The 20549-nt window shown below is 46.9% G+C and overlaps 1 protein-coding gene, 1 long non-coding RNA gene and 1 other non-coding gene across 4 annotated transcripts in view; 1 reads left to right on the forward strand and 2 right to left on the reverse strand.

Annotated features, from left to right (window-relative positions):
* TCF7L1 (transcription factor 7 like 1) overlaps nt 1–20549 on the reverse strand; it is a gene marked incomplete at its 5' end in the record, with an annotated part of 159748 nt that overhangs the window by 90780 nt on the left and 48419 nt on the right. The gene's annotated exons all lie outside the window — the stretch shown is intronic.
* Nucleotides 1886–17558, forward strand: LOC112664306 (uncharacterized). 2 transcript variants are annotated; one of them, XR_004806467.2, is made up of 3 exons: nt 1886–2304; nt 10602–16166; nt 17379–17558. It is a non-coding gene; the product is annotated as an uncharacterized LOC112664306 (long non-coding RNA). The 2 variants fall into 2 exon arrangements; XR_003139637.3 differs by having other exon boundaries at nt 1887–2304; nt 17367–17558.
* Nucleotides 7889–7961, reverse strand: TRNAR-CCU (transfer RNA arginine (anticodon CCU)). The gene has a single exon. It is a non-coding gene; the product is annotated as a tRNA-Arg (tRNA).

A 20549-nucleotide genomic window follows, 5' to 3' on the forward strand; every position in this document is an offset into this window, starting at 1 on the left:
CCTGGGACTCCAGGATCACAACCTGGGCTGAAGGCGGCGCTAAACCGCTGAGCCACCAGGGCTGCGGCCATATGGCATTACTGACTGGAGAGCGGAGCAATTGTTTATTGTCAGGAGACTGATTTAATGTATACTGTCTTGAAGACAAATCTTTAAAAGTCTGTGTTTTCTTTTCTGCCAGAACAAAATATCTTACATCAGATTGTGTTCTGGGTTTATTTTCGCCTACTAAAATTATAATACATGCAACCATTTTATGTTGTGTAAGATAAATGAAGGCCTCCTTACTGAATTATAAGCTCCTTGAAGTGAGGCATTATCTCTGGATCCCCAGCAACAAGAACAGTTCTCAGCTCATAAAGTTCCTTTAAAACAAGTTTAATGAGGGGATCCCTGAGTGGCTCAGAGGTTTAGCGCCTCCCTTCGGCCCGGGACGTGATCCTGGGGTCCCCGGATCCAGTCCCACATCGGGCTCCCTGCATGGAGCCTCCTTCTCTCTCTAGGTCTCTGCCTCTCTGTGTCTCTCATGAATAAATAAATAAAATCTTTAAAAAAAATAAAATAAAACAAGTTTAATGAGATGAAAGGGCCTCAGTTGGCCAAGATTTTGCTAGTCTAATTTACTATAAATCCCACTCTCAATCCAGTATCTGCCACATGCTAGCTGAAGGATTAAAGGCTCTGGAACTGACTTTTTCAGAAATTAAATGCAACAGTAACTTATGAAGAATACCCATGCAGAAGCCCAGGACTTGGCAGTTATTAAGTGGGTTAATCAGTAAGAGAGATTATTGTTTGGTCCCTAAAATGGAAGCAAAACCAAGATTGTTCATAGAGGTTTTGCATTAATACCTTAACCATCTTCTATCAGAATCTGAACTTGGCACAAAACCACTAACCCAAGGACACATTCTGAGGTCACATAGCCCACAGGGCCAAAGAGGACTGCAAAGCCTGTCTGGTCAAAAACAAACATAAAAGGTCTCAGGGATAAAAGGGCTACTAACAAGGCAGGTTCAGTGTTGTATGGCAAGAAGAAGGGCATGCATTGTGTGACTCCATTTATATGAAATGTTCAGAATTGGCAACTCCACGGAGACAAAAAGTAGATTAGTGGTCACCAGGGTTGAGGAAAGAAGATGAGAGAGAGGGAATGCTAACAGGTAAGAGTTTCTTTTGGGGATGATAAAAATGTTCTGGAGCGAAGTGGTGGTGATGACTGCACAATTCTGTGAGTGTACTAAAACCACTGAATTGTTCGCTTTCATAAAGGAGTGAATTTTATAATATGTGAATTATATCTTAATTAAATAAATAAATAGGATGCATTTTTAAAGCCATAGCAGAAAGAAAGAAAAGGAAAAATGAGCTGGCCCAGTATTTCTGGAAATAAAGCCTGAAATCTTTACATCTAACTGGCATACCCCAAACGATGGGTCCTAACCCTGGCTGCCCATTAGAAGAATCACTCAGAGAGAACTTTTAAAAACACAGTTGAAAAAAATAAATAAATATAAAATAAAAACACAGTTGATGCTTGGGTGGTTCAGTCAGTGAAGTGTCTGTCTTCGGCTCAGGTCATGATCCTGGGATCCTGAAATCAAGCCCCACATCGGGCTCACTGCTCAGTGGACAGCCTGCTTGTCCCTCTCCCTCTGCCTGCCACCCCCCCGCCTCTCTCTCTCAAATAAATAAGTAGAATCTTAAAACACACACACACATACACACACAAAGTTGATGCAATATGGAGCCAGAACTGAGAACTTCTGCCCTAGAATTTGAGCTTTTAAAAGGGTCCCTAGTGTTGCTTTAGATATCTGTTATTTTATCCTTTCTCATAAACATGAGACAGACAAAATTTTAAATGGCTTGCAGTTTCTGGCTGCTAGAACAGGGATTTTATTTTATTGTCTCTCTCACATTGAAAAAAAAAAAAAGAAAAGAAAAGATCAGCAGGTTGCCATTTTATAGACCAAAAATTTGAAGTACAAAATGTCTAAGACACATACCAAGGTCACCAGAGTTGGGGTGGGGATCGGATTACAATTTTGTCCTTGGGACTCCAACTTGAACCAGTAGGAACAGCCACTGGGCACGGGTGGCAGGGACAGGCAGCAGGCGGCAGGAAGGCAGGGATGAAGCCTTAGTCTGGGAAAACTGCAAACCCTCAAGGCCGCCGTCTTCACCTTCTGACTTGGTCAAATGGAATCACCCCTCTACGGCCCACCACCTGGCCTCCCCCAAACAAACCTCTTCTCCTTCCGGGGCTGGAAAGAAGAGGTTCATTTCACCTCCTCATCTCAGGTAAGCTACCCCCAAGCGTTCACTTATCTGGAACACTGCTTATCTGATATTCATTATCTTCCCAGAAGCTGGTGAACCCCCCGTCAGGCCTGCATTAGGCTCCACACTCGTGTCGGGGCCCCAAAGCTGTTTCCAATTGGCAAAGTCATGGCCGGTGCGTGCTGTTCATTAGTATGTTTGTGGGAGGCTGTCGGGGCCCCAACCCAGCACTGGCCGTGGGAACTTCTTCCTAGATCAGAGGACCCTCCAGCCTGAGAGCAGAAAGGAGGGAGCCACCTGCACCTCTCCGGGGCTCGGGCTCGCAGCCCCTTCACTACCAGCCAGGAACACCCACAGACGGCGCTTGCTGGGGTTCTGATTTGGGGGAGTGACCCCTCTGTGCCACTCCCTGGCTTCTCCATCCCACTCTCCCTCTCCCAGCTGTTTTATGAGTGGAATTCTAATCTGACTTTCTTCACAATGTCGCCTTTGACTACGAGCTAATAAAACCCCAAACGGGAAATTCAGGAGTAATAGGCCACGTGACTGCAACCTAAGGTTGCTGGTCAACTTGCTTTGGTTTTCAGGCTTGTACCCCATCTGGGGGTTTCAGCCCCCCACACACCTCGGTGGCAATAAAGAGGGTCTTTGTCTTTCATCACGCTGAACACGGGGCCCGAACTTTTCTGAGGAGTCCCCGGGATGGCCTCACCTCGCGCCAGGACCTCTGCCCGCCACCCTGCACGTCGGCGACCGTGCCCCATGCTCACGCAGCACTTGCCTCTCCAAGGAGCCAGGGGGACACCCCCCCGCCCCCACCCGGCCACAGGCAGGCTCCCATGCAGAGCCCTTACCTGCCACCTAACCTGCCAGGACTCACGACGGGGGGGGCTGCTCAAACCCTCAGCAGAGGAAACTCTTGTTGTACGAGCACACAAATCCTGAACATAAGAATCAGATAAGTCAATGAGAAGGACAAAGGTGTTTCGCAGCGCACCCTGAAATCCACAGCTGTAGAGGAGCGTTGTCTTGTAAAAGCCACATCACATTGTACTTTATTACTGAATTTTGTATTTAATTGCAGAGAACTGGGAAAAATCTTGATTTCCACAGATAAGTGGTAGCAAATGCTAACAGGCTTTCAGGAGAATGCCTTGTGATCTTAGGAGAGTCTTTCGTTAAATCAGGGTTTCTCAACCTTTCCTTCATTATTGCCCCCACCTTGGTAGACATTTTTGTCTATTGTGCTCTCCCCCTCTGTGAAATCTTAATACCATAGATACACTGTGTATTTCTTTTAAAAAAAAAAAAAAGATTTTATTTGTTCATGAGAAACACACACACAGAGAGAGAGAGGCAGAAACATAGGCAGAGGGAGAACCAGGCTCCATGAAGGGAGCCTGATGTGGGACTCAATCCCAGGATTCTGGGATCATGCACTGAGCCAAAGGCAAACACTCAACCACTGAGCCACCCAGGTGTATTTCTTTAAGTGCAGTGACCCTCTGGAGGGCCGTGCACCACTACCATAGCTAGAATTTTTTGTCCCCTTGGAGGCAATATTAGTCTGGTTGAGAATGCATGAGTTCAATCTGTCCAAGGCTTGAAATAGTGGTAGACTATTTTGATGTCAGAGGGCAATCATTAGAATGACAGCAAGACTAGAAACAACAGAAAATTCTTAGATGATAATTATTATTTGCTAGACACTGTTCTAAGCACTTTACCTGCACTTATATAAACTTGTGATATTATTTTCATTTAATAGATGACAAAAAGGAGGCACAGAGAGGTTAGGTGACTTACCCAAGGCCACACAGGTAGCACGTGGTAGAGCTGGGAATCATGCCCAGGCTCCATACCCTGAACCTGCCTTGCAAATACAGAAATCAAACAAGATGCATCTAAACCCTGCAACGAAACCACCCATCATGAGACACTTCCACAAAGTGACACATCATATGTTATTAAACTGGCCACTGAGCTATGAAGACACCCCAAGCCAGGCCCACCAAGAGCATGGGTGAGTACCTGCAAAAAGGCATGAGAGCAGACTACGCAGGCCTGAATATTTAACACACCTGAGGTATCGCTACAAGCTTCCTAACCAATACCACACTTATTATAAGAATTCCAAAAAAAAAAAAAAAAAAGAATTCCAACACAGACATAAACAAGCAGGGGACCTCTCTGCCCCAATGTGGGGTATTTTGGCAGCATCATTAGTCTCTAGTATGTTGAAATGTGGGTTATTTAATTGGACACATTTTATTTTGGTTGCACATTTTTACACGGTGAAAAGAGAATTAAAAAAAAAAAAATCAAGCTCAACATTTGAGAAACCCCCAAAGCACTGACCCAGGGCAGAGACTTGGAAATCACCTGATAACCTTCCAGGGCTCTCTGGCTGAGGGTGTCTGCTTGCACAAGCTGGGGCAGATTCAACCCAGGCCTGCACCCAGGTCCTGCTAGGGCATCCTACCTCACCTCCCTCTGACCTTCTAGCCCATGTCACTCAGCCCTACTACCTGTCATTCCTCGCTTTCAGAAAGTGACTCTAACTCTGAGCAAGATCACAGCCGACTGGTCCAAGCCCCTCACCTGCCTCTGAAAAACAGGCCACTTTCATATCTGTTCTTATGCCCTATCAGAGTGAGAGCAGGGAGTTCTCTTGACTTTCCACCTGTGTGTGCACTGCTTTCTTCCCATTCATTCATCTCTAACTTATTGCATGCCAGCAACTGGGGAATCGAAACAGGCAAATACATCATCACACAGTGTTTCTAGCATTATGAAGGAAAAAGAACAGGGGGCCTCATTCAGCATGGGGGCAGGTGAGTGGAAATCATCTCAGGAGAGAGGGTAACAACAACAGGGACTGCCTTTCTGGCTGTGTAATACTGTCTCAGACCTGGTTTTCTATCAGTAAATTAGTAATAATCCTAATCCCTGTTCCAGATGGGGGTGTTGACTAAGTGCAGTTATCTTCTAGAGCAGGGGTTCTTGACCCCGCCTGCACACTGAAATCACTTGGACCCTTATGAAGTCCTGATGAATGAGGCCCATCACCAGGCCTGGCCCAGGCATCATGATTGTCAAATTCTGGTGGTGGCGATTGTGGGGCATGGCTGCAGCAGGAAGCACTGCACGAGTGGAGCAGGAAGCCAGGCACACTGGAAGTGCTCAAAAAATCTGAACTATTACCAAGGGTGGTGTCTCTGCTTCTCACTCCCACCCTCTTCAAAGATGCTCACGTTCTCAAATCAAAATCATCCCTTAGCCCTCCAGCAATCACTCCCACGTGGATGACTTCTGTGATAAAACTGTAACAACTGCTTGACAGCCAAATTCATAAAGACACAAAGTAGAAAGGGAGTTGCCATGGGGAGGAGGAATAGGAAGCTGTTCACCGGGGAAAGAATTTCTGATTGGGAAGACGAAAAAAGTCCTGGAGACAGATGGTGGTGATGGCTACACATTGTAGGGCGGTATTTAACTACACACTTAAGAGAGGCTAAGAGAGTAAATTTTATGTTATGTGTATTTTACCACAACTTTTTTTTAAGACTTATTTCTTTATTCATGAGAGACAGAGAGAGGTAGAGACACAGGCAGAGGGAGAAGCAGGTTCCCTGCAGGGAGCCTGATGTGGGACTTGATCCCTAAATCCTGGGATCACATCCTGAGCCAAAAGCAGATACTCAATCACTGAGCCACCCAGGTCTCCTTACCACAATTTTTACTTGTATTCAAAATGTCTTTTGATGTCCACAGAATGTAAGAAATGTTACCTTGAACAATAACGAAAAGAATACATGTATACTTTTTCATCTCTAAGAATCTATCCAACAGAAGAACCACTTTGCTGTCAAGATATATGTAACAAGTGTGTTCAGTGGGGCGTGGTGGGATAGGGCAAGAAGCATCAACAGCCTACAAGTTCATCACTACAGGAGTGCAGGAGTAAGTCAAGTCCATTTTGGGAATGCTATACAACCGTGAAAAAGACTGAGATGGTGGGTCTCCGTGGACTCCAGCAGCTCAGGCAAATAATACCCTATTTGGGGAGATGCTGGGCCCCTGGCATCTGAACCCCCCTCCCCATATCTAGGAATCCTTGCCCCCTTCAAGTCCTGGTGGGAGACAGGGTCCACACCCCACACCCTGGGGGCCACATGCTGGCACATTAACTGTAGCAGTGGCATCAGTCCGGTTTTGTGGCATAATGGTGGCCGTGGTCTGGGCTGCTGCCTGGTCTCCACAGACTGAGCCCATAGCCTCCTCAGCAAGTCTGGGAAGCACCCTGATGTCCTTGAAAGAAATTCCTTCTCCACTGCTCTCAGCCAGCTGAGAGCTGCGGCTTGTAACTAAGAACCCTAGTGATGAAAATAGAATAGGACTTGTTTTTTAACAACCACCAAAAAATAGGTCTTTATTATGTCAATAGATAAGGGCAGCGAACATTTCTCGAACAGTTACTACATGCCAGGCCCTGTTCTAGATACTTTTCATGTGCCAACTCACTTAGTGTCCACAACACACCTATTTGGTCTGTATGATTAATCTCATTGTACAGATGAGGGAATGCCGGCTTCGATGAGGGTAGGTAACGTGCCCAAAGTTACAAAGTTTGTAGGTAGTGGAGTGGTTGTGTGAACCCAGGAAGTCTGGCTCCAGAGCCCATAAGCCCAGCCCTTCTGCAAACATGACACCGCAGAGATCTGAAGAGGGACCGTAAGGAGCTGTCCACACCTGTTACTTCTGGGATGGGACAGGGGTGGGGCTGGAGGAGGCCACTGGCATGTTCCTTCTGTTTGGTTTGAATCTTTTGCAACAAGAACCATTCGTGTGCTATTTTCAAATAAAGTAGCACTGTGGAGTGGATAAACTTGAAGTAGGGGGGTCTGCACACCGCCAGGCCTCACAACAGACTCCACAGGCTGCAACAGCTTCCTGCTGCCACCTCCATGGACCTGACGAGGATTCAGCCCCAAGTCTCATGCCAGGGGTTCCTCCTGTTCTGTGACAACCCACTCCCAAGGTGTCTACTGTGATGTGGCACTCCAGTAGATGCTAGTTGTGTAAATCACACAGGTTCTTTGCCCTGGGTTCAAGGGCACCTCGGAGCCCATATTCTACACCCCACCCTTCAAGTCTGACTAGTCTTAAAGCACCATGTGGTCCTAGGCACCCTTCTAGGATCTTCTCACCTACCCATCCACTACCCTGTCCATCAGAAAGAACCTGCCTGGTTCTCCTACAGTTTCACTCTCCAAGACCCAAGTTAGAGCTAATTCTCCTATTTTCTGCCCACACCACTGCCCTCCGTTTCTGGTAGAAAGGTATCACGTTCGCAGGCCACTTCTTTCTCAGTTTATCCACCCTTTCCTCCTTTCCTCACTCGGATGGCTTTTCTCACTCCACTCCTAGGGGCCACCGTACCCCCACCCTTTCACACAAATGCCCTACTACCACACAAGGGTTGGAGTCACTAGAAACATCATCTTGATCATGGGTCTATTTTGCAATGACTCGGACACCCAAGTGCGATCATTTCACGTGAGCCCTAACCAGATGAGGGCTGGTTTGTTTGATGTAGGCTCTATGCCCAACGTGGAACTTGAACTCATGGCCCTGAGATCAGGAGTCTCATGCTCTACCAACTGAGCCAGCCAGGCACCCTGAGATGAGGTGTTTTTTGTTTTGTTTTTTAAATAATTTTAGCCCTACTGACATATTCGAGAGTAAAATGGATTCCCATCCACCTAAATACCCCCAAATGTTAACATTTAATCTGTCCTCTCTCTCTCCCCATGTAGTTTATTCTCTGAACATTTAAGACTAAGTTACACACAAGACACCCCCTTACCTCTAAATACTTCAGCGTACATCTCCTAAAAAAGACATTTTCTTACATTACCAGTTTATTTGCCTAATCAGGAAGTTCACATTGATAACAACGCTATCATCTCATCTACATACTTTATTCAACTCTTGCCAATTGTCAAATGATGTCCTTCAGAGACAGAGAGGGGGAAAAAAAAAAAGAAAAAGAAAGAAAAAACCCATGGTCTGGGATTCAGTCTGGGCTGAACACTGCTTAGAATGAACTTCCTAGTTTCTAGACATGTCCATCCAGATTGGACAAGTCACTGTCCTCCCCAGGCTCCACCCTCCACCACCCATGAGGATATAAGGGCAGAAAAACCAAGGCTATTGTAGCCCAACTGCTCTATATATATTGAAGGCAGCCAGCCAGTGGTGTCACAGCTACTGTAATAACCATTAGCTTCCCCCAGGCCTAGAAACAATCAATTCGACTGAAAAAACTGAACTCATTTCACTAAGTCTTTACTAGGTGTCAGAGCACTACATGTGCCATCTCAGCGAAGCCTCCCCATTTCTACAGTCATTCCCATTTTTCAGATGAAACAACCAAGTGTGCAGTGGTGGAGTCATTTGCTCAAGGTCTTTCCAAGGCTTACAGAATTAGAAACAAGGATGGCAGAAAACATGCCTTGTCCCTGGCAGTCTGACCCACCTTATCTAGGCTGAAATAGTCCCATAGGTGCAAGGGAAGCAGAATCTCTGCAGAGAGACCACCAAGGCCTCAGCAGCAGGGCCCACACAGTTGCCTGGCAGTGGAACACTCCAGTCAAATGCAGCACACAGTCCCTGAGGCAGAGGAGAAAGGGGTTCTGGGACCACAGTAAAAAAACAAAACTATGCCAAGTTCCATGCTGCAAAATGATTTCTCTTGTGGCCTGGGGGTAAATCTTTGTCCCCTCCCTGTGCATGGCTTCGCCCTATGCAGTTGAATATGAAGTCTCCTCCCCTTGTAGGACATTGCTCGTAGCCGGTGAAGAACTCAACTTCTGATGCTCACGACAGAAGAGCACCAAGCACACACTGCCTCAAGTGCTGACTATGCCTACGGGAGCACTATCCCATCTCACAGCCAGTCCGGTGACTCACCCCGGTCTGAGCTAGCATGGAGCACTCGTCTCTGAGTCCTTAGGTTGTGCCAGTGCTTTGCAGGAAAAGCTGTGTGGCCTGATGTCTTGAAGCTGGTATCATGTTAAGTGGAGCCACATCCTTCCATTCACCCTGGAGCAAATCAATTCCTTTCTCAGGGGGAAAGGCCATGCATTTGTCCCAGTGGGCTTGTGACCACCTCCCCAGGGGATGTGGGAAAGCTCTCTCCTTCCTGTCCTCAGCACAGATGCCACCACCCCTCCAGCTGCCAGCAGTTTGGAAAGCTTCTGGGTTGAAACAGTTCCCCAGCTAAATTGTGAGGCTCTGAAAGCCTTGTTAGGATTTATATTTTTTTAATGCCATGACTCAAATAAAGGTGTGTGCTTCCCTTTCTCCTCTTTTTTTTTTTTTTTTTTTAATTTAATTTCTACTGGGGGAGCCTGAGTGGTTCAGTGGGTTAAGCGTCTGACTTGGTTTCAGCTCAGGTCATGATCTTGGGGTCCAGAGATCGAGCCCTGCATCAGGCTCTGTGCTCAGAGAAAACCGGCTTCCCCTTTTCCTCTCCCTCTGCCTCTCTCCCCACTCGTGCTCTTAGTTTTTACTAAGGTAGAAATTATGACAATCACTTGTTTCTCTGCACCAGAGTACTGCTTACCACAGCCCTCACCTTAACTGCTAAGAGCTGAGCCCTTGTCTCCACTGAATCTCTGCCACAAGCCTTAGGAAGCCACTTAATGTTTTTGACCCTCAGCTATTCCATCTGTAAATGGGAATAATAATCTTTCCTACCTCAAAGTGCTTAAAGCACTTTATGCATATATTTTTACAAGTGTGTGTGTGCATGTGTGTATGTAAAACAGCTTAACAGCTTAAGTCAAATGAAGTATTACATAGAAAGCACTTAACCCAGTAAACTCCCAACAAATGGAAGATTCTATTTCTTCTGTTCATACCACTACTGCTACTATGATCACCAAATACAACTTTGCAAAGCTGGGGAACACCAGGGCCCCTTGGCATTTTGGTCTGTGCTTTTCAATCCCCACTGCTCACAGCATGATCCCAGGGTGCCCGAGCCACAGTAAGGACACAAGCCAGAGCTGAAAGCCAGAGGTTTCCAGGGTGCTGGCTGCCAAATGGCACAAGCCACGGGGAGTCAATTAAGTCCATGCTCCCAAATCCGCATCTACCACCAACTAGTTCCAAGCCAGCCCAAGGTACTGCCCCTTCCTGCAAACCAGCCTCTGGTTGATCTTTCAGATTCCAGAGGCAGGTCCCTGGCCTCCTCAAGATCCTTTTCTATGGCCACTTTCCGCCTTGAAAATATTCTTTCGTCCCTTCAGGGTCTCAATTCTACTGTCCCTCCAAACCTGAGGCAACCCCAGTTGAGAAGACTGCCTGCACTGCAAGCAGTACAGCCTCTTCCAAGAACAGTAAAGTGCGTCTACATCTGTGCCCTCTCGGCCTACATGGAAGGAGCACCGACCCCGTTCACCCATCCAAGAAGCACTTCCTGAGAGCCTACGGGACAGAGGACTGTGAATTAAAAAAAGGCAAGGTCTACATTCTCAAGCAGGGGGTCAGATGGATGATACACAAAGATAAAAGCTGAAGGTCAGAGCCAAAGATAAGCGTAAGCAGGTCCATGCTGGCACATTCCTCCTTTGGTGCAAGGTATTCCCACCCCTCCCCTCCCAAGCCCCCGAGCGCACAAAATGAATGTGCCCCAAATGGCTGTCCGGCGTCACCCCTCCGGGCTCACTCGCGGGCCCCGGGCTCCGCCGAACAATCGGGGCTTCTGGAGGCAGGCCGAGCAGGCGCATTCTCATGTGCAGAGCCCACAGCGCCCTTCTCAGCTGATTGTGTCCAAGCGGCCGGGGTCTCCGAGGCGCATGAATGCCCTTGAATGGACCCATTCAGACTGACAGACAGGAGCTGAAAGCTGCACACACACAAAAGCCACTGGGCAGCCGAGAGGACTCCAGCCCACTCCACAAAGGGCGGTGCAGACTTCTCTACAGTTTCAACGGCATCTCTGGGCACCAACTACACGGTACCCCTCTGACTCCGAGTGGGTGACAGCAGCCGACCGTGGCCGAGCACGGGGAGGCCGGGGGGAGAGGTAGAAATTAAAAGCCAACCAACAATAAATAAACAGAATACCCTTTTCTTGACCAGTGAGATGGGGCTCCGGGCCAGAGGAGCCGAAGGGCGCCTCCGTGTGCCTATCCTGTACACTGGTTAGGGCTGCATTCCTGACACCCACGGTGACCTTTAAGGACTCCGGCTGACCTGAGATTGTTTAACATGTCACTAAGAAAAATGATCTCGAAAGGGCGCAGCCACTATTTAAATGACGATTGGAAAAACCTGGCCCCATTCTTGTGCCACTCGGTATTTTCCAGGGGGAGAAAAATCTCTGAACCGACATTTGTAGTTTGAAATAGGACTTGGAAGGGGAGAGAACCACCCACCTGGAATTCTTTTAATTGCTTCAAGGGGAGGGCAGCCTCTGCCAGTCAGAGGAGCAGAGAAGTCTGTTTACACTGTTGCGCACAAATATTGTACGTTCAGTCAGGTGGCTACTCTTGGAAACGCTGATTCTCAGCTCCCAAGATCACATTACTTTAGAAACAACCCCCCAAAAAGATAATTAAAGATAGTTCCTCCTCATAATGCAATACTATAAAGAGCAATTAAAATTAAATTAGCTTGTCATAGTAAAAAAGATGGATGATATTCTTAGGCTTCCCGACCCAGAGCTGGTAATTCATGGAGAAAAGGAAGAAGTCTATGAGTGAGTAGCAGTTTTACTACAGAAATATTAAATGTTCAGATAAATTCTGTGAACAAATCAAGATAACAGGAGACAGGTATGTGCCCTGGCACAATTATTGGTTTTCTTACATTTACTTCATTTTTAAAATAAAACAATAATTCAAACATATAAAAAGGACAGAGAAAAACCTAAAAACCAATAAACTCATCAACCCAAATTCACAAATGGTAACATTTTGTCATATTTGCTGTTTTCCTGGGGTTTCTTTAAAGAAATAAAATGTTATAGAACCAGAAGCCACTTGCCCTCCTTCTGCAGAGGCAACACGTCCAGATTTTTATAGGTTTGCCATTATTGATGCAACATAAACAGACCATATCATTGTTTTTTTTGAGTTTTTTTTTTTGTTAACTTTTAAGTGTGAAATAATTATAGACAGGAAACTGAAAAGAAATGAATAGGGAGTCCCACGCATTCTTCACCCCACACTCCCCTGATGTGAATACACTGCATAAATAAGTATAGTACACTATCAAAACTAGGGTAGTGACACTGGCACGACCCACAGAGCTTATTCAAATTTTACTAGGTTTTTTTTTTTCAGGTTTTATTTATTTATTGGAGGGGGGGATAGCAGAGGGAGGGGCAGAGGGACAAGCAGATTCCCTGTTGAGTGGGGAGCCCAACCCCAAAACCTCTAGATCATGACCTGAGCCAAAGTCAGAAGCTTAACAAAGCCACCCAGGCACCACAAGATTTTATCAGTTTCACAAGCACTCATGTGTGTGGGAACCCATGCAACTTTATTACATGTGTAACTTTGTATAACCACCACAATCAAGACACTAAACTGTACTATCCCTACAGGACTCCCTTGTGCTACTCCCTCCTTCATGGGGAGGATGCCAATCACCTATCCCACCTCTAGCTCCTGACAACCACTAACCTGTTCCCATTTCTAATTTTATTATTTCAAGAATGTTATATAAATGGAATAGTGCAGTATGTAGGCTTTGAAGATTGGCAGTTTGACATGGCATCATTTCCTTGAGGTCCATCCACATTGTTTCTGCATTGGTTATTTGTTCCCTTCTACTGCTAAGTAGTGTTCCATGGTGTAGATGCACTGGTTTGTTGAATCACTCATCATTGAAGGACATCTGGGTAGGTTCTAGTTTGTGGCTATTTTGAGTAATGGTGCTATGAACATTCATATGTAAGTTTCTTTGGGAACATAATAGAAAGGCCCTAAAAGAGTATAAATAATTTTGAAAAAGAATAAAGGAATCTTTATTCCCAATGTGAAGGATTGCTATATAGCTAGAGTAATTGTGACAGCATGGTAGTGGTAGAGGAATAAACACATAGGTCAATGGAACAGAACAGGAAACCTACAATCAGCCCCCACACAAATATGTCCAAGTGACTTTTAATAACACTGCAATGAATTCATTGGGGAACGTATAGCCTTTTCAACAAACGGTGCTGGAGTGACTGGACATGAAATAACATCAACTTCAATTTCATACTTCATACAAAAGGTAACTCAAAATGGATCACAGACTTAAACATAAAGTATTAAACTTTTACGGAAGAAAAACCAGGACACATGGAGATAACTTGAGTTCTGTTATTCACAGGATACCAGGAAGAACCTCTTAACACATCTCTGGTGTGTCCCAGATGACTGAAATTCCGCTATTAGACAGTCATACCTTTTGCATAGGAGCTCATCCAGAAAATTCCTTTGGGAGAGATAAGATATGAGCTTTAAATCCTGAGGTGAATCAAATTTCAAGAACTCTCCAGCTAACAGCCAAGAGGACATTCTAAAAGGAAGTAAAATGAAAAAAAGCACTATATACTTGGGAGAAAAGAGATGGTTAGAAAGGAGTCAGAGGGATAAAGATGACCTTCTGAAAAGTTCCACCTACTTGACAATGCCAAAGTCACTTCTCCCAAAATCTCTCTCTGGTCCACAATCATTGGTGGTGGTGATGCTGGTGATGAGTTTCCACCAAACTAAATTTGCCCAACATGAGCAGATATTCATACAGGGTGTGCACCAACTTACACACAAAGAAGAGTGTGTACATAAGTGTAAAAGGATGGAGTTGCTGATGTTTCTTCAGTTTAGTATAAATCTAGCTCAAAATACATAATTTCCATTCAAACAGGGGAATAAGGGATCCCTGGGTGGCGCAGCGGTTTGGCGCTTGCCTTTGGCCCAGGGCGCGATCCTGGAGACCCGGGATCGAATCCCACGTCAGGCTCCTGGTGCATGGAGCCTGCTTCTCCCTCTGCCTGTGTCTCTGCCTCTCTCTCTCTCTCTGTGACTATCATAAATAAATAAAAATTTTAAAAAAATTAAAAAAAAAAAACAGGGGAATAATATGGAAGATCTATTTATTGCCTATCTAGCATCTTCCTTCCTGGGTTTCCTATTTCTTTTACATGGCTGTCTTATGGAATTACTCAAGTAAATGCCTTGGGGGGCACTTGTCCTGGAGTTTCCTAATTACAGATACATTGGACCTATCACCAACTTCAAATGAATCAAAAAAAATCAAGAGCTTTTAACCCTACAACTCTGTAGAAGCAAAATTTTCACCTATGGTAATTTAAGAGGCACGACAGATGCCATATGGTCATGTAATCATATTTACCAAACCATAAATCTGTGTCGTATAATCTGAGGGATAAGAATCCTAGAAACAACAGAAATGAAAATTTTAAATCCAGGAAATGTGGTCCCATGAGATCTCAGGCTACCGTTGCTTGTTTTTCCAGTCCACGCAGGAAGAGTGTTCAGAGAGGAGGCATCAAGTCTCCGCAGCGCCCCCTAGGGCAAGGAGGAGTCACAGCAGGCTGGAGCAAGCCCTCAGCTTTTCCGTTTCACTTTGAAGGGGTCCTGAAAACATTTCCCCCCACCGGGGATCCTCTCCTGACTGGAGTAAACCCTTATCTCCCAGCCAGGCAGCTCAGAGAACATGACGCTCAAATTAAAATGAGCAGCAGAGCATACAGACCAGGAGGCTAAGTCTATGAGCACCACACGGAAAATGAGGCCCTCTCAGTTCTGACCATGAGCTTTTCTACCAGTTAGCCACAAAGAGCCACCACAGGCCGGAGCTGCCACAGTCCTAGTGCAGCGTGGCACCTCAGGCTTGGATACAGTCATTCTCTTGCTCAAGGCAGTCTCTTGAGAAAACTTGCAAGCACAGACCATACGACCCTCATGGAACCAAAGGCCACCGGGAGCCAAGTGAGCTTCTGTGAGGTGCCTGTGCTGCCCTGGTGTTAAGCATGAGGGCTCTAATGTCTGACTCCCACTCAGGACTGGGCAACCCATCTAGCTTTCTTGTGCCTCAGCAGTCTCATCTGTTAACTGCTGTGGTGTGGATTCATGCATCAATCCATGGGCCTGGCAGAGTAGGTCCTCAGCGCAGGCTGCTTATTATGACCTCACTTCTTGTTCCTAGAGCACACTCACCTAAAGCTGATTCCCCAGGCGTTCCTTAGGCCCTGCCTAGGCAGTCACACAAAACTAAGAAGGATCCCGAAGGCTGGAATGAGCTCCAGATGTGGAGCCGGAGAACTGAGACACAGGCAGACCCTGTCACTCAACTTTGCTGTGACATCTTAGGGCAGGGCCTTAACCTCTCTGAGATGGTAAGAATCTTCACCTTGCTGTGAGGAACAGAAGGGAGGGCTGCCGTGAGAGACCTCACACCTGGCCAGAACAGAACTCTTGAGCCGAATCAACTGGGAAAGGCCTGCTTCCTGACACGGGAAGGCCCAGGCAGAGCAGCAGAGGGCTGGGCATTGAACAGAGGGAAATACAGTCACTGAGAGCCTGCCTTGCCCTGGCCCACCCCCATACCAAGGGCAGGGAGCATCATCAGTGGGGCCACCCTCTCGGTCCACACACAATGGCATCTGTTGGGAGAAATTCAGTGCTGCAGCCTTGTGCTTGTACCTGGCAAGGATGGGCCAGGAGAGGGTGGACTGTTGATAGCATCCTCCACTGGGCTCTCCAGGTAAGGAGGCCTCTTCGTAATCACCATCACAAAGATGCCAGAACTACCAAAGACTAGAAGACCTTTCTCCTGCAAGTTGACTCTTATATGTATGTGCTCCTTGTCCCTTCATTCCCTCATCATCAAACTTTTTTTTTTAAGATTTTATTTATTTATTCATGAGAGACACACACAGAGAGAGAGAGAGAGAGGCAGAAACACAGAGGGAGAAGCAGGCTCCATGCAGGGAGTCTGATGTGGGACTCGATCCTGGGTCTCCAGGATCACACCCTGGGATGAAGGCGGCGCTAAACCGCTGAGCCACTGGGGCTGCCAATAAACTTCTAAAGTCACCTTCAGGTGACCTTTCCCCTTGAATATCCCACAGTCCTCAGCCAGACTCTACTTTCCATAACTTTGCCTGTCAGGCCTGGTCCAGCACCTCTTCCTGGTTGTCAAAGCCATCGGGCCATTCCTTAGGCCCTTTCTTGTGCCCTACCCTACCCTCAGGGTCCCTCTGCTGACTGGAATGGCTCCCCCCCCCCATTTTTTCCAGATTCATTGAGATAGAATTGACATAATATGTTGTTAAGTTTAAGGTGTACAACATAATGATTTGATTGTGTGTTTGCTGTGAAACCCTGTCCTCCTTCTATCTACCCAGGTCTTGCCTGGGTCCTCCCCTTGTCCTCCCTCTGGAACCACTTGTTATATAACACCCCTGCCCATGACTTGACAACATCATGGTGGCCAACATGCCCTATCACCTTCCACTTTCTCCAGACCTGGGCCCCTGTTTGTCTCACTATCACCTGTTTGTCTAAGACTTGCTAAAATTGCAGCTCCCAGAGCTAAGCCTGAAGCTCCAGAACTGGGGTTGAGCAGCACAGAGTTTTTAGGGCCATTCTCTGCCTTGAGCTGAGCTCCCTCATTCAACCATTGGCCGACACATTTGCCATCCCCCCTTAACATTCACTTCCTTTATTTGGTTTGCAATGGCCTCTATGACTAGGTAAGCTCACTGAAAATGGCCTGGAGGTGTGTCTTCTTGCATCCTCTAGAGTAGAGGCACAGGCAGGTGTACAACTACCCACTGATTCACCCACTAATTTTACCCCAAATCAGGTCTGAACTAAATGACATGCCTATTCAACATGGCTAGGATTCAGACTACCAAACACCTCTTGCCCTATATAAGTATAGGTCTGAGAGTCAGCAGGCAACAGAGATGAAGAAAGACACTGAGAAGGAGCCAGGAACAGCTAAAATAAAGTCCAACATGTACAATAATGAATTGACACTGTTTACAGTGTTTTCCCCAGGCCTGAGACAGAAGTTGGACTGGGGACACCATGGACCATCCATCACAGGAACCTGAGACTCAAGTGACTCAGATTTGTACTAACATGGAGAGACAAGATGGAAATTCAATAATGACCTCTGTTAATGTTCTGCCTTCCAGAAAGGCCTTTGTACCATGAGTAAATACAAATCTTGGTTGATTTTGTCCACACGTTTGAAATGATTTCTGTAATCTATTATTTCAGGTGTAATCAGGATGCTTTTTAAAAAAGATTTTACTGGGATGCCTGTGTGGCTCAGTGGTTGAGCATCTGTCTTTGGCTCAGGGCATGATCACGGAGTCCCAGGATTGAGTCCCACATTGGGCTCCCAGTGGGGAGCATGCTTCTGTCTCTACCTCTCTCTCTCATGAATAAATAATAAAATGTTTAAAAAGAGAGAGAGAGGGATCCCTGGGTGGCTCAGCGGTTTAGTGCCTGCCTTCAGCGCAGGGGCGTGATCCTGGAGACCCGGGATCGAGTCCCACAGCAGGCTCCCTGCATGGAGCCTGCTCCTCTCACTGCCTGTGTCTCTGCCTCCCACTCTCTCTCTCTCTGTGTCTCTCATGAATAAATAGAGAGAGAGAGAGAAAGCACGAGCAGGAGGAGGAAGAGAGGGAGAAGCAGACTCCCCATTGAGCACGGAGCCTGACCTGGGGCTCGATTCCAGGACCCTGAGGCCATGACCTGAGGTGAAGGCAGATGCTTAACCAACTGAGCCACCCAGGCATCCCCAGGATGCTTTTTAATCATGACAAGACACCATCATTTTATTTTCATCCTGGGACGACAAAAAAAAACTACATTTCTCAGGCTCTCTAGGGGTTTTAAGTGGAAGCACTTTGCCTGACTTCTGCTCTCTCATCCCTCCTCCTCTGACTGGATGTAGAAACTTCAGTGGAGAACCATGAAGCCCTAGAAGGGCTGTTTTCCAAATACAATCCCCAGACTGGACCGGCGGCAGCAGCAGGTGGAACTTGTTAGAAATGCAGGCTCTGTGGAATGGGCCCAGCAATCTGTCCTATTACGGTGATTCTGACACATACTCAAACTTGGGAACCACTGCTCCAAAAGATGGCAGAACCTTTATATGGAAAGATCTAGGTCCCAGAAGGAAGTGCAGGGCTACCGACTGCACTGGAGATAGAAATTAACTTGTCTTGGGCAGCCTGGGGGGCTCAGCGGTTTAGCGCCGCCTTTGGCCCAGGGCCTGATCCTGGAGACCAGAGATCGAATCCCACATGGGGCTCCCTGCATGGAGCCTACTTCTCCCTCTGCCTGTGTCTTTGCCTCTCTCTGTGTCTCTCATGAATAAATAAATAAAATCTTTTAAAAAAATAAAAGAAATTAACTTGTCTTGGTTAAGCCATTTGAGGGGGGCCCCTGGGTGGCATAGTCGGTTAAGCATCTGCCTTCAGCTCAGGTCGTGATCCCAGGATCCTGGGATAGGGCCCTGTTGTCTGGCTCTCTGCTCAAGTGGGGAGCCTGCCTCCCCTTCTCCCTCTGCCTGCTGCTCCCCCTACTCTCTCTGTCAAGTAAATCAATACAATCTTTAAAAAAAAATTAATAAATGAGGGGTTGTTTTGTAAAATAGGTGTTCTATCCCAACAAAAACACCACTAATCACTGGGCTTCCACTCATTAGGGCCATTTCCCAGCTGGGGTTTCCCAATGTCAAAGGCTGGCAGGGCAAGCTCTCTGGAGAGCAGTGAGCTGGGGTTATTTTATCCCGGCTGTGATAGCCCACACAGGGACCCTTTCTACCCACTCATTCATTCGTTCACAGTCGGGTTGGTATGTTAACAATGGGGAAAGCGGAAGTCACCCAGAGCCAGGATCAGATAGCAGCCAGCTGCTGGTGTTAACACATTCCTGCCACCCTCCAGCCCTCCTGCCTGGCACCCCAGGCCAGCAGCAGCCCATTTTGTCTTCTCAGGGCGTCCAGAGCCCGAATCTTGGCCCCCCCATTCACAGACGGCCAGTGTTGGGAAGCCTGTGCCAGCAGCGCCTGCAGGTGCCAGGCTGGCCTGAGACGCTTGGAGGTCCACCTTTCCATCCGTGACATTCAAGTTCAGGTTTGAGGGCCTTGTCTCTCCTTGCCATCTTTGCCTTTCCTCTTCAAATGAAATCCCACTTAACCCCTCAAGCTCTGCCTCACATCCTGCCTCCTCCATGAGTCCATGGACTGACTGCTCCCTTCTCCTGTGTCCTTAGGCATTCTCTGTCTGAGACTCTGAGTGTAGCCTGACATCACAGGGATCACCCAATGCCATATAACTGTGACACAGAGTTCCATGTCTCCCCAATAAAAGACAATTTTTGAGGGTAGGGGCTATGTTTGCATGCCTTCCCTGTACCCCCCCAGTCCTGGCACCAGACAAAGGGCACTCATTACACTCATTAAATAAATGCCTGCTTAGTGATCAGTGACTGAGGTACTGGGGAGACCAGTGGCACCCAGGTGAGTGCCCTGAGGATACAGTACATAAAACCACAGGACCAATAAACCTAGATTTAAGATGCAGACCGGTGGCGGGGGTGGGGGGGTGGGGGATGAGGTAGCTGGGTGGTGGGCATTAAGGAGGGCCCTTAATGTAACGAGGCTGGGTGTTACATGCAACTGATGAATCACTAAACTCTAAACTCTACCACTGAAATAACAGGATATGTTAACTAAATTGAATTTAAATTAAAAATTAAAAACAAAAAAAAAAGATGCAGACCAGTTTTCTTTGCTGGAGGTACATGCTGGCCTCAGACTTTCTCTTCCAAGCAGAGTCCCCTACCCTCTGCGCCAGCCAACCTCTTGCTCCTCTCTGATTATTCCATCACTAGAGAGTTAATGCTTCTCCTCGGCTCCAGGGGCTGCCGTGGATTCTCTCACTATGCTAAACTCTCTCCCTATCACATATTCTTTGCTCCCATGGGCTATCTGTTCCCTCTGCTGCCACTGGCAGCAAGCAGGGCCTGGGCCCAGCATGGACGCACACGTTCTTCTGAGAGCCTCCCAGACCTTCTCCAGCCTTCCAGAGCAGTCTCTCTCTCTCTCTCGGCACTTTTCTTTTTTTTTAAGATTTTATTTATTTATTCATGAGAGATACACAGAGAGGGGCAGAGACACAGGTAGAGGGAGAAGCAAGCTCCTCGCAGGGA

The sequence above is a fragment of the Canis lupus genome, chromosome 17 (genome assembly GCF_003254725.2).
Source record: "Canis lupus dingo isolate Sandy chromosome 17, ASM325472v2, whole genome shotgun sequence".
Taxonomy (NCBI): Eukaryota; Metazoa; Chordata; class Mammalia; order Carnivora; family Canidae; genus Canis; species Canis lupus.